The sequence below is a fragment of the Haemaphysalis longicornis genome, unplaced genomic scaffold, assembly GCF_048455015.1.
Source record: "Haemaphysalis longicornis isolate Haplotype H1 unplaced genomic scaffold, Haemaphysalis longicornis Haplotype H1 scaffold_1, whole genome shotgun sequence".
NCBI classification, from domain to species: Eukaryota; Metazoa; Arthropoda; class Arachnida; order Ixodida; family Ixodidae; genus Haemaphysalis; species Haemaphysalis longicornis.
The window spans coordinates 9,302,218-9,313,601 of NW_027526203.1; positions in this window are offsets into that span (position 1 = coordinate 9,302,218).

Sequence of the window (11,384 nt, forward strand, 5' to 3'; positions counted from 1 at the left end):
GCCAAACCGCTTCCGCTCACTGACTAACCAGAGTCACTGTTAATTATTAATCACTGGTAATAATTACAGGAGATCGGGCGTAACTGGCTGGCAATGGCTACGTCGGCCTTTGGCTCCAGTGAGCGGGAGCGGTTCGGCCGCTTGAGTAAAAAACCAAGACCGACTGCTCTCACCGCGTGAATTGTTTTGCTGTTACAAAACGCTACCCCCCCCCCCCCCCCCCCCCACACACACACACACAAAAGAAGCGAAATGCAAGAACGCGCGTATGCTGCGCGGTATCACTGTACGGTAGAGAACCTCAGGTGGTTATCCGGGGCCATTATTTACAGCTTCTTCGCAGCAAGAGTTGTTTTGAGGCGTTGAACCCTATAACCCTAGCCATACCAGTCCCTAAATGCGTTCAACAATACATGCATTTAACTGGGATCGTGGAACTGAAGTGAGAAAAGCGCTCAGTTGCGGTACGCAGAAACTACACATCGCGGCGCAGTGAGAGAAGTGCGCTTTCCCGCAAAGGAGTAGCGGCGTGCTTCACAGCAAAGCAAACACGCTGCGCTCCTGCGCTAGCAGACGACACGAAGCCCCGCCTCCAAGCACCCATGCGCCAGCGCCGCTTAGCTTCGATGCGCGGCCGCGGCTTCTGCGCTGGCGCTTCGGGGAGCGCTGCCACGCTGTGGCGTGTTCGCACCTACAGTGGACGGCCCTGTACATGAAACTTGGAAGCGCAGGGGAAACAAGCAGGACAATCAAACAAAGGGAAAGAATCGCGGAGACAACGATCTGGGAAAAATATCAAACCATTTTCGCGATAGAAAGATGGTTAAAAGATTTCTTCATTGCAACATATCCTCCGTCGCATATATGCCCCCGCGCGAGGTACACGAGTAAATGCAGAGCATTGGGGTCGTTTACGTGGCGTAGGGTTGGTGGTGGTGGTGGTGGTAGTTGTTGGTGGTGGTAGTTGGGTTTGAGAGTGAGAGAGAGAGAGAGGAGAGAGACGTAAGTAGGTAACGTCAACTTGTTATTTATTGCCATCACTTGCACCCCCCCCCCCCCCCAATCGGTGGGATCTTTATTGTTTCTCTTCTTCTTTTATCTCTCGAGAGGGGGGAGGGGCTGGGTATGGAGGGGTGTTCAGTCGGTTGTCGACGTGGGGAATGCCTCTGGATTTACTCTGGTCCCTCTCTGCGGGGCCTCTGGGGAGGAGTGGTCGTTGAGATGGCGAGTGTCGATTTAGCGCACGACGAGCACGACCGCTTTGGGGTCGCTAAAGTGGACGGTGAGGGGGTCCGGGAGTAGGGGCTGGACGCACAAGGACGACGATGACGACGCAAAGACGAGGTCTATGTAACGTTTAGTGTTTGGGGGGTTGGTGCTGTCACGTGTACACCACGCAGCTATCACGCCGCTAGCACGCCGCTGAGTCGCCAACGCACGCCGCTGACGACGTAGTTTGTATGAGTCAAGGATATAAGGCGCGTTCGTAGCCTTTGATTCTGTGTCGTTTTGTGGCGCAGTGGGTAGAGCACCATGTACCTTGCGTTCCGCCCGCAGGGTCGTGGGATCGAAACCAGGCGCCGGTAACCGTTATTTCTTTTTCTTTTTATAGTGTAGGGGGAGGCTGGCTGCTGCGGACGCCGACGCACGGGTGACATCGTGAGTTATACAAATGCTCTGCATTTAAAAAATTAGAAGCCGTTCCACTCAATGTGAAAGCTGTCGGAAATGCAGAGCAGTGGTTCGCCATAGTGGCCTGTACCGCCGTTATCCGCTTACTGCTACCACCCCATGCAATTCAAATTTCCCGCCTTCGCTGTGCTCGCGCGACCCCTGCCTGAAACTGCGCCAGCGGGAGTTCTGTTCTCTTTGTTCTTTTCTCCCCGCACGTGCCGGCGTTGCACTGCCATCGTAATTGGGCCCATTTCCCCGCGAGGGGGACTCGAGTAAATGCGTCGCATAGGGGGTGGGTGTATTGCGTTAACGTTTAGTGTTTGGGGAGTTGGTGGTAGTGAATGCGTTGTATCAGCAGCTTCTTGACGTAGTTTGAATGAGTCAAGGATATAAGGCGCGTTCGTAGCCTCCCATTCTGTGTCGGCTTTGTGGCGCAGTGGGTAGAGCACCATGTACATTGCGTTCCGCCCGCAGGGTCGAGGGATCGAAACCAGGCGTCGGATAGTATTTTTTTATATAGTGTAGGGGGAGGGGTGCGGACTACGACTATGGACGTCAACGCGGGTGACATCGTGAGTTACTGAAATGCTCTGCATTTGAAAAAAAAAAACACGGTGCGAGAATCGAACCACGGACTACAACGTCCGTAGTCAGCAGCAGAACCAAAACCCCAGAACGAGAAACGGCGGCTAATCGGCTGGTTTTTATTTTGTTATATTGAGAGGGCCCCGTCACTGTAGTGATTCTTTTAAAGTGACGGGGCCCCGTCACTGTAGTCAGTACCTATGCTGTCGTCTGCTAGAACACATTTCCTGTGCTTATGCGACCGCACGTTTTTGTTGTGGCCGCCGTGTGCCCCCTTCTCGCGGTTTTGTAGCAAATTACAGAAAAAAAGTTGTCTACAGACCAAATAATCCGGGCAAGCTATCAACGGCTCGCTTGTTCCCGACGACACCGCCGCGGCTGGGTAGTTGCTACCATCGCCACCGACAGCCCGTACGCAGAGCGCTAACGCCAGGGACGATACAATTGGTGCCGAGAAAAGCAACGTATAGGCTCCGGACAGCGCCCAGAGGGCGACACGGAGCCCACGACACCCAGCGCCCCCTTCGGCAGTATGCGCAACACTGGCTCGGTCCCCGCAAGCCGGTACGCTGCCGGCTCGGGGGCGCTCTTCTTTTTGCAGCGCGGATTAAGCATATTAGTCGCCCCTTTTGAGCTTAAAACGAAGTAAGAGATTGTAAAGTAATCCTGCCACATAGTGCATGTGAATGGAGAAGGATTTATTCGGTTGAACTCGCGTATGAGAAGGCATATAAAGGCCGCATAGGCGTGATGCCCAGAAGAGAAACGCTTGTACAACCTGACTGCGGGGCGAACTTTTCTCAAGATCAGCATGTTTTGCTTCAAAAGAAACCGTAATTTAGATTGTTCACTCCACAAAAGAGGAGGCTCAGACGTTGCGCGATGTTTCCGCGCGGGGTATTCCATCCATGTGAGTGCACTTGCATGCGACTCTGGACCACACAGGAGTTGCATATAGTTCTTTGCCCCGAATGTGATGCTCCATACATGTAACAGTGTGAAATTCACGTTTGTTGGGGTATAGCGAACGTGCGGACGTTAATAAGTGCCCGCTTCGCCGATAAATTTTTGGGCTTCCAGTTGTAGCCCAGTACGTTAGTTGCATATATGTAAACACGCCGCCAAAAAAGAAACTCATCACGAGAAGGCTATCACAAGAAATTCCTTTGGACAGGGATGGAATGGGGGAGGGGTAAGCAGCACATCCAATAGGCGTATCGGAATAAATTACGGAATATTCATATTCGGGTATTTTTTTTTTCTCCCCACGCCAACGGGCTCGGCAGGAGACCTCCCTTAGGAAGGAGTAGTAGCGCTTTTATTACCGTCAACACTTTTGCAACAAAAGTCACGGGAGAAAAAATTTAGTTCCCTGAGTATACCCCTCACTGGTCCGGAGTGACCGCAATCACAACGGATGGGATAAATAAAGTTTGTCCTCCTCCTGCTCCTCCCCGAACGCGAATTTTTTTTTCCTATGTACATATTGTTCCAACTTTGGTTGCGGCACGTCTTAGCTCTATTTTTCTTTGCTTTTCAGTGGCTTAGACAACAATTTCATTGTTTCTTTTGCAAGAAGAGGCGGTAATTTTATGCATCCCAATGCTCGCGAAACATTTGGGAACATTAACGTGTCCGCGCCCCATATGTGGTTATATGTATTTACTCAGTGGGCGGTATAAGCACGTGGAATATTAGATGAAGCAAAGTAGAATCGCTGGGTGATAAACTACTCTGCTATACCTGTGTTCAGGGGCCCTCTTTGTTACCAACTTTAATGCGCACTTGTGTGTATTTACCGCCTGCTAGCCACCCTACTAGCAAGCTGCTCGTACACCAAGGCAGCATGTAATCCGCTCGCTTAATGTGGGCCTTTCAAGATTCAGTAACCATGCTCGGTAACTGCGAAAAAAAAAAACAGAGAACAAGAATCCGCGGGAGAATGCAAAGCCTTGAACACATGCTTCCCAGTTGTGCTAGCCTACGGCTCGGCAGCGAGGCGACAGCATTTTATCAGTGCCCCGTTTTATTTGGAGGCTTCCCCCGACTGTATAACATTTTGCATGACTTTGTTGCACTATGTAGTACATATACGCGCAAATAACGTTATAACAAACGTTTTTTGCTAAGTTGCGTTCACTGGCGCTGAAGGCGGTCGGCGCGGCGGGACTGGCGGGACCGACCCAGAATTGCGCGTGTCTGTCGCGGCTGGCGCTGCGCTCGCGCGGCAAACTTCGCTGTCCGGAGCCTATATAGGTATCTATAAACGTTGGAGAAAAGTACACTGTTAATTCATTATGAAATACTTGCGACGTGACATGTACGCGACTGTGTGTGCAAGAAAATAGACCTTGCAACAGCGGCAGAAACGTGGCGCTCAGTTGCGATCTCACCACGCGTACTGCACACATTGCGTGGTAAAAAATGAATGACTACGTGAGACCGGTGGGCGGATTGCTTCGCCGCACAGGCTTAAAAGTGCTGGTACAATCTGCACTTTAGCTTAGGCAGTGCCTATTTCCCCTCCAATGCTTTTTTTTATATTCATGCCCTGATTTGATTAACGATCACTAGTACTCTGTACTGCTGATATGTTTACTTTTCGTGACAACTTGTCCGCAATGTACGAATGGTAATAACGCGATTTTTTAACTAACGCCTTCGAGCGGGTTTAGACTTGGCTATGTTAATTAAGACCTCTGCAACACGGGATTTTGTATGTTTACAATGAGCCTGCGCTTTTCTAGTCTAGCATCAAGTACGAGAACTCACGATTGCTCACAGAAGGCGTGGTTGCGTACGAGGCGATACACGTCGTGGGGTAATGGGGAGTTTAAGAATAGGGTAACCAAGCGTTGGAGACCCCCAAGAAGTTCGTGGAACCCCAAGCAACACGCTTGCGCGCGGCGAGTTTTAGAAGAGGGTCTTCTCCAACAGCTAACTCGCCGCCGGTTTCGGATGCGCGGAGTCCGATGTTGGGAACTTTAGGCTTAGCGTCGCAGCAGATATTTCATCGCCGCTGTCGTTACAGTCGCGAATGACAGTCCCTAACACAACTTTTCACCACACTGTCACCCCTTTTCTCGTATGTGGAAGTTTGTATCCGTGGTTACTGCCATATAGGCCTTCGATGATCAAGATACCTGCCATGGCCTCGGCCGATTTTTGCGCGCAGTTATTGCCACCCTTCAGCCGCTCGCCGCAGCGTGCGCGAACGGGCCGGCGGCGTGGGGCCCGACATCCGCGGCCGGTCGCCGTAGCCACCGTTCGGCCGCTCGTTGCACCGTGCGCGAACGGGCCAGCGGCGCGGGGCCCGACATCCGCGGCCGGTCGCCGTAGACACACTTCGGTCGCTCGCCGCCCCGTGCGCGAACGGGCTAGCGGCGCGGGGTCCGACATCCGCGGCCGGTCGCCGTAGATCGCGGCAGATATTTGAGCGTCGCCTTGAAAATCGTAGCTGATGACACTACGCAGCACAATTTTGCACCACACGAACATCACTTTCGCGAATGCGGACCTCCTTTTCCGCGATCAGTGGTCGTGACAGCAACAAGGTGTTGCTGTCGCGACCTACGTCGTTTCGAGCCGCCGGCGGGCTGCAGGCACGGCGGACGTGTGTGCGGAGCGTTTCTGCGAGGAGTAAACGCTTCATAATTTCCTCCTTCACCTATTTCTTGACAACGACAACCGAAATCTACAAATTTAGCTCGGTGATCGTGGTAGCCGAGCTAAATGTTGATCGGGGAAACGAGCCGCAGCTTTCGCTTACACCAGGTTCGGTCGCATACGTCCGCATACACCATCACGCTCAAGTTGTTTGCGGGCAGCCTGCCACGGTTATGGAGTCCCCATGAGGTCAAACTACGCTTCACGCACTAATAATGAACTTCAAACGCCGACAATTAGCACGGAAATGCACCTATAAAGCGGGTCCTGAACGAAATGTCACGCGCGGCAAGCCCGGGGATCCTACAAGTGACGTCAAAACGATCGCAGCGCCAGCCTCTCCAGTGGTGGCCCTCGCGGCCAATTTAGTAACTGGCAAAAACAGGAATAGTTCTACCGACCGGCGCCGCGGTGTTTTCTTTTTGTTTAATGGCGATGCCGGCTTTGATTTTTGTGTTCTACAACGAGATTACCTTTTCTGGACGACTGTACGAAGGCTCCCATCCAGGTCAATAGTTTTAATTAGTAAATAACATTCAGAGAAAACCCCAACTAGGAGCGCATTTTACGCTTAGCTGCATACTTACAGTACAGTTTTGTACAGTTAATTATGCTAATTCTGACACTAGAGATTTTGTTTGCAAATTAGCACAGGCTTCGAACCTGTGCCCGTACACGTCTGCATATGGTGGCCATATACTAGAACGCATGAAGGATTCATACAACAGAATGGAATTTTTTTTAATCACTCACAGATGCAGGTCAGACCCACCACCTGCACTTACTGGTGGTACCTGCCGTCTGACCAAATTAATTTCAAAAATTAATTCACTAACTGCCTCCCACCCTCCACGCACCTTTATTGTAGCCTGGGTTGCTGCTTGTTGGAGCGAATAGAGCTGACACTCTTCTCGTACTTTTAATGGTCCCCATGGTAGCGCCCTTAGTCTGTTCTTTAAATTTTCTGTAATTAATTGGTTCCACTGTAAATTAGCCCATCTAGATTCGGCTATATACACGCAATCTCACCATTTCTGATAATATCCCCTCCTGGAGTCATGAATGGGCTACGGGATTAAAACGGGATGATCCAGCCTCCATTCATATCGTCGACAAAAAGAATCCACTCACATTTTTTTACCCTTTTTTAGGAAAACTGCTGCCCGAAGCTCAGAAATGTACTGATTTAGCTATTGCATAAACTAGCAACTCGAGTTGAAGTCGCATATAAACACCAATGTTTCCTCATCTTGTCGTGGTCTGTTTTATAAAGTATAAACTCACTGATGCTCCAGCAAAAGTTAGACGACTTTTGTACCCTAATTTAATTTGATTGAAACTTCAGTATGCCTGCATGGTCTCAGACCCCTATAGAGGAAATAATATTGAATTGCTGGAAAAAGGTCCAAGGAAGGCTGTTGACTTTATTTATTCTAAATATAATTGCACAAATTCTGTTTGTGAGATCACGTAAGCTGATGAGATTCAAATATTAGTCACATAGAAAGTTTTTACGTCTTACATTTCTTTACTGTTCAGGTTTATAGCTATAGTCGCACAATATGGTCGCACGTGTTCTGTTTCCGAGCTCATGCAAACTGGTGTGATTCAAGCACTAGGGAAAAAAGGGTCTTAATGCCTTAAATTTTTGCTGTTGTTCTCCTACGAACTTGGCCTAGATAGAAGACCACAGCATACTCCAAAATATTATTCGTCATTACCATTTCCATTATTTCACCTGTTGTACACACCTGAGCATATGTCTTGATTCATTTGAATGTTTAGTTTATTTTAACCTTCTCACTGCTGCCACATGTAGTATACTGAACTGCTGGTATCTCTGATCTTGTTAACACCTTTATGCCCCCTCCTCCTTGGGCCTCTGGTTTGCAGTATGCACTTCAATAAAAATTAAAAAAATTAGTGACAAGGGCCGCTCGAGGTGCTCAAGAAAAATTGGCCTCACACTAATTGCAGAAGGCTCTTGGTAGAACACGTGTATACCCTGTACCACCCGGGGATCCACCAGACACAGCACGGCGATCTGCCCCTCCTGGCAACCCTGGGCGGGGGAGACGAGCGCGCGCGGTAGCCGCTAATAAAGAGTATCCCACTTCTGACACCAAGGGTGTGGTCGCTCTATTTCAGCGCGCAAGCCGCGCATGAAACATGGTGTCAGAAGTGCATAGCCTGTCGGACTAAGCGTACAGGATGGACCTTCGGCCTCCCCCCGAGCGGCTTGTATTGTCGGAAGGAGCAGCGGAGAACTGCAAGAAGTTCCGCCAGCGTATTGAACTCTACTTCAGAGCTACCGCGCCGGACAAAGAACGAACGTCAGTATTAGGTACATATTGTGGGTTGAGGAACACGAACGTTTATTTACCAGGCCACACTCCTGACCGGCAAACACCAACTGAAGACATACGCAAGGTACATACGTATCAAAACAACTCTGAAAACACTTCATAGCCGCCAGGTGGAGCGGCCAGACGTCACATGTTCGTAGCTGTCTTTCCTGTTGCCGCCAAACCTAGCGGCCACAGTTACACTACACAACACCCGTCCCTTCCCAGTTTGGACTCAGCAGTCAGCCAGGGCCAGTACGTAGTCTCTTAGATGGAGCGGGGTTCCCGGAACACGCTGCGAGCGACGAAGGCACGGTGGTGGCACTACAGGCTCATTATTCGCCTCCATTGGGACAGCCAGTGGAACGGTTCCGCCCTCTTGTGGGGGCTCGCTGCTAACCACATGAGTCGGCTGCTCCTCAGGTGCGTCTGGCTCCACAGGGACAGAACTCGGGCCTTCAGGGGCCACAGGGACAGAACTCGAGCCTTCAGGGGTAGACGTTGAAATGGGTCGTCTTTCAGGCTGCGTTCCTTCCAGTTCTGCACCCGCTGTTTGGGTAGGCATGACTGTCCGGCGACGGAGTTGGTCCACATGCCTGCGCAGTACTCTGCCATCAGGGCCCGTGACCTCATAAGATATTGGTCCGGTTGCACGGGAGATCACTGCTGGAATCCACGGAGGCCCCTGAGCACATTTACGTGCGAAGAGAGGGTCTTCGGGCTGAAACGTGCGTGGTTGGGACGGGGAATCTGCCAACCGTGTGTACTTCTCTGGGGCTCGATCAGGGTGCAGGCGGTCCAACATTGTTGACAACTTGCGGCCCATCAGGAGCTCGGCCGGGGATCGCCCCGTAGTCGAGTGGGGGGTTACGTGCTGCTGCAGTGTGAAATCTGCCAGGCGCCGTGCCCAGTTCCCCTGGATGATGCGAGACAGGGCTTCCTTGGTAGTGCGTACCATCCTTTCTGCCTGGCCGTTCGTAGATGGGTGGAATGGTGCCGAAGTTACCTGGCGGATCAGATTGCTGTCCAGTAACTCTCGAAACTCTGTGGACTTAAACTGAGCTCCGTTGTCCGAGACAATGGTGTCTGGGAGGCCATGCGTGGCAAACAGCTTCCTTAAAGGGCCCCTGAGATGGGGGTTTTTGGGGGGTCGATGGTATCGGAGCTCAACGGCTATTTCTTGAACTAATCGTGACGTGTTTGTGCGCTCTTGATTTAATCAATTTTTTACGAGCGTAAAAACATCAGAAAGCTACAAAAAACATCTTTTGTGTGTGGGTGCGTTTACACAGTCACGCATATTTGTTTTATACCGGAGTGTAAAGCACTTACACACCGGGCCAAACCGGCTTGACGCTCCTCCGTTCTCGGCGGAAGGATACAGTGAGCGCAGGAGCAACGACGCTTGCAGCCAGCGTGATCGCTCAGCGCTCCGTGTCTCAGTTTTCTTTGCATTTGCTTTCTTGGACGCTGTACCCGAAAGGATTCTTTGCACCATCTGTGTTTCGAGCGTAGCCTCGACGTTGTTTCAGAGGTGGTAACGAACGGCGCACCGAGGGAGCGCCGCGCCGACGACGAAGGAGGAGCTCCGCACGCAGCGCTTGGACGACGCCGGGCAGTGCTCGTGATCACGAGGCGCACGCTCAAGTGCGCTCACGCGGGCTGAATCAGTTCAAGCCCAAACGCTGTCGCAGCTGATTCTCTGCGGTGGTCGCGACAAGGGCAAGAGAATGCTCATCCCGTAACGACAACTGCCAAAGAGTTTCATTTCATTGCTTCCCATCAAGTCATGATCGCAGGAAAGTGTGGTTTGCTGCACCGGCCTTCTGAATGAATCTGTTGCCTAGTGTCCTTAGCGCGCTTTACCGTTTACCGAGTTAAATGAAGCAAGAGTAGCCGTTTGCCGCTGAAAACGAAAAGATTGCACTCTGCGGTTTCTGCATTCCGGCTTACCGGCTCTGCCGAGTAGCGACATCTGGCGAATTTGTCACAAAGCAAATGACACAAACGTTTGTTTCCCAGAACTGTTCGCTTACGCTTGAAATGGCTTGAATCTTAGACGTCTTAGATTGAACTCTCACAATACAATAATTTCTTTTTAAAAGAGCCGTATACTTCTACTGTAGAGCTTAAAAAATCGAAAACATGACGTTGACGCCGCCATCTAGTGGGAAGAATTAGGACCAAGTATTGCGTTAACTAGAATTCACGCCACCGCTAAATATTTCGATATAAAGTGACTAAGATATATTGTAATGATTCCGCAGTTACCTATATTACCTTGCCCAAGACGATTTTGAAAGCATAAAAGAGCTATGCTAGTTCATAAAGGCATCTGAACCATTGGAAGCGTGGGAAGCTGGAGTAGGGGCGGAAATTTTGCTCGCTCATTCTAAAAAAAATTGTCATTTATCGTGCTCCTGATCATCATTTAGCAAGAATGTAGTAAACAACATCAACTAAGATTGCTTGCATGAAGCGCAGAGCACAGCGCATTTGCTGTGCCGTAAAGTTCCGGAAGAACACCCACCCAAATTTAAGTACAGTGATATCAAGTGAAAAATACGAGATGGGCGAAATTTCGGGTCAAGCGCGGAAAGGACGAATAAGTGACCGCATCTACACATGAAGAGATGATTCGGGTTTGTTTTGTTCACTCATCGGCGCTAAAGCCATGGATTTTACGGGGTGGGCGCGCGTCTTTCAGTAAATTGAATATTTCACCCGTAAAAGGGGGTGGGCGATGTTTCGGGGGAGGGCGTTCACTCGGAACTTTCCGGTAATCTAATCAAAACGCGAGCGTACATTTCGCCGGCGCAGGGGGCTCGCTACTACAGTCGGTAGAAATTCTAGCCTCTGTACGTATATCGCTATGTAGCGACGGTAAAAATAAATTACCGTTCACGGAAACTGTCGCGCATGCAAGGTCGACTTCCGCAATCACCAGTATCTCCTGCTCAAAGTCCGTAAAGACTGAAAACGTAGCTTAAAAAAAAAAAGGCGTCGTCGTTTTATGTGCGACCCACTTGCTGAAGTAACCATGGTAACGACGACGCTCTAAACCAAACCGCCGCCGTCAAAAATCGCGGACATTCCGGCGGCCAACCATGAAAT